Source organism: Bos javanicus, chromosome 7 (genome assembly GCF_032452875.1).
Source record: "Bos javanicus breed banteng chromosome 7, ARS-OSU_banteng_1.0, whole genome shotgun sequence".
NCBI lineage: Eukaryota > Metazoa > Chordata > Mammalia > Artiodactyla > Bovidae > Bos > Bos javanicus.
Window position 1 is genome coordinate 3,043,232 of NC_083874.1, and position 3,461 is coordinate 3,046,692.

The following is a 3,461-nucleotide window of genomic DNA, read 5'->3' on the forward strand; positions in this document are numbered from 1 at the left end:
CCCTATTGCACATGAACATTTTTAATACATTTATTTGTTCCATGTGGGAGACCTGGGTTCGATCCCTGGGTTGGGAAGATCCCCTGGAGAAGGGAAAGGCTATCCACTCCAGTATTCTGGCCTGGAGAATTCCGTGGACTATATAGTCCATGGAGGGCTTCCATGGGGTCACAAAGAGTCGGACATGACTAAGCCAATTTCAGCTTCACTTTCACATTTGTTTCATGGTTTTTTTCTCTGTGCTCTGCCGCCCAGCAGGGCCTTTACAGTGGACACACTGTAGATGCTCAGAAAGAGGGGAAGCCAGTGGGGACCGTGGCTCCGAGAGGAGCTGCCTGATCTTGGGCCATGCAGAGAGGGTGAGAGGTCACAGGCCCTGCGGGTGCCATGCCTGGCCATGGGCAAGCAGTACTTATTCTTGCCACCTGAGGTGTGGCATCCTTTGGAGCAAGATTAGGACGAAGGCGGTCAGGTGGGGGCGCTCCTGCCTAGGCCAACGCTACCCTGGCTAGGACCCTTCAGTGCTTTAATTAAAACCCATCTCTCTGCCTGACCCCGCTCTGCCATCACATTCTCCACTTAATTGGGGCCCATCAGAGTGGCCAAGGTTAATTAAAAAGCCCAGCCTGAGGCGTAGCGGTGTCCAGCGTCTGCTGCCGGGATCTGCCACGCATGCCCTGACTCACGCTCCAGAAGGCTGGCCTTCACACCTGTCACTTGGCTTGGGGTCCAGCTCCCTGCTTTCCATTCTGGTCTCTCCAACACTGTGAACATCTCGCAGGGATCCTGAGGCTCTGAAGTGGCTTTCTGTCTCCACCAAGTGAGGGCAGGCTGGCTCTGGGGACACCAGTCTGTTTCTGCCGGGTCCTGTTTCCAGCCTGGGGGGCTGGGTGCTGCTTCTGGCTCCCAGGTCAAGGTGGGCCAGCCCTGCCCTTTTCAGCACCCCACCCCTACCTGCAAGCCCAGCTGGTCACCTTCCCTGGGAAGCCCCCTTTTCAAGAGGGATCTCCAGCCTCTTCCTACACAGACTGCTACCTCCTACCACCCGCTGTTGCTGCTGCTGCTGCTGCTAAGTCACTTCAGTTGTGTCCGACTCTGTGCGACCCCATAGACAGCAGCCCACCAGGCTCCCCGTCCCTGGGATTCTCCAGGCAAGAATACTGGAGTGGGTTGCTATTTCCTTCTCCAATGCATGAAAGTGAAAAGTCAAAGTGAAGTCGCTCAGTTGTGTCTGACTCTTCACAACCTCATGGACTGCAGCCTACCAGGCTCCTCCATCCATGGGATTTTCCAGGCAAGAGTACTGGAGTGGGATGCCATTGCCTTCTCCAACCACCCCACGTTAGGGCTATCTCTAAGGGAAGAGGCTAAGGTCACCCTAAAGGGCACCTGGCTCCTCAGGTGTGTTTAAGGGGTGGGTGCCCTGTGAGAGAGGCCAGTGGGGAGGCAGAAGCCTTCCAGGTGATCAGCCAGGGACATCAGGGTCTGTGATCTGATCCTTCAAAGGTCTGGTCATAGAGAGGGAGACGGACAGGCCGAGGAAGGCAAGTCCCTGACAAAAGCAGACACTGTTCTGTCATAGATGGGAAAAGAAATGGCCAGAGTGTCTTGCTGCTGCCCAAAGGGGTGGATGTCTGCCTGCTTGCCTGCCCAGAGCTGGACATCAAGGCAACAGGCAGTCCAGGTCCAGAGGCCTGGCAGAGCCAGGCTGAGGGATGGGAGAACCTGAGCAGGCAGTCCAGGTCCAGAGGCCTGGCAGAGCCAGGCTGAGGGATGGGAGAACCTGAGCAGGCAGGCCAGGTAGTGTGAGGAGGCCCAGCATGATTTCTGGTTCTGGAATGAGCATTATTCCTCATTAACTGGACAAGGACACTGGACACTGGACCCAGAGCCGGAGACCGCTGGCCATGCTGGGAGCTTGTCTGGACTGGGTGTTAGCTGCTGGGTGCTGCTACCCAGCAGCACATCCGGCCAGGCTGGGTTTGAGCTGCAGGAGGAGCCCTGGAGAGACCTCTGGTCCTCTTCCAGGGCCCGGGTATGTCCTCATACTGTCAACCCTGTGGCGTTCTCGGGGACCCCAGGCCCCACGGGAGGGGAGACAGGAAGTGGTCACACCTGCTCCTGAAGCTGCCGACTGAGGAAGCATGTCAGAGTGGATGGTGGCCTGTCCCATTGCTCACGTCAGCCTTGGGCCGGAAAGCAGGAGTGGACCCTGTGGGCCTGGGCTGGCTGAGCTGCCCCCTCTTTTTGTCCATCATAGGGCAAGCCGTGTGACAGGGAGAGGCAGAGAGTGAGTCTGAACCACCTGTGAGTGTGTCCGAGCCTGAGGCATCACACCTGCGCTGTGTGCAACTCCACCTGTAGCTCGCTGCCTTGCATTGTCCCCACCTGCGGCAGCCACAGCAGCAGGGTCCCCACTTGCATCCGCCCCACCTGTACCCCATCCTTCCCACCTGCATCACCCTCACTTACAGCATCCTTCTTACCTTCAGTGTCCTCACCTGCCACACCCTCACCTGAGTCGCCACCATCCCTGTTATTCTTGGCTACTCTGGGACAAGCTGAGCCGAGCTGTCTTCCACACTGTTCTCCTAGCCTGAGTGGGTGGGTGCTGAAACAGCCCCACTGGGTTCCTCGCATCAGCTGTGGGCTCAGTGCCCATGTCCCCCATCTGAGAGGCTAGAACTCGCCAACCTCCACATACACTAGGAGCAGTTATCAGACAAGCACTGGCAGAGTTGTGAGCCACTGGGAAGTGCCAGAGCAGTTCCTGATGGTCCAGTGGCTGGGGGCCATGGAGCTGATGCTGCACTTGCAGATGTGCCCAGGAGCCTGGGTGAGGCCACCATCCCCCACCCTGGGGGGACATCCACGAAGACCAGCCCTCTGGACATAGGCAAGGGGCAGCCCCAGACCACTCTGACCTACCGGGCTGACTTCTGACCTCAGACTAACCCTGATCCTGTCCCAGGCAGCACCTACCCTTCCTAGACACTTGCCCAGCTGGAGCTGCCCACACTGGATGCAGCCCCTTCCCAGTGGCCTCCCAGAGCAGGGGTGATGCAGTGTATGATTCTGTCTGTCCTCAGTGTGCTGTTGACTGAGAGGCTGGGACAAGTTCTGCCTCTTTCCCAGACTCAGTTTCCCTGTTTGCAACATGACCAGCTGCTACGCTGTCATCCTGAGGCCTGGGACACCCTTCCTCGTGGCCATCTCCTGGGGACCCTGATGTGGGAGGTGGGGAGAGATTCCATGGAGAGGCATCTACATAGGGAGCCCCTGGCATCACTGCAGGGACAGCTGATACTGAGGCCACATGTAGGGATGGCCCGCTGCAGGTGTCCCAACCACTCCCAAATCTCCTCCCAGATAAGGGGCATTCTCCTGAGGCATTCTGATAATTTGACTTAGACTGGCCTGCCTGAGGTTGGAGCTAGGAAGGGTGGATCTGTTGGGAGCTA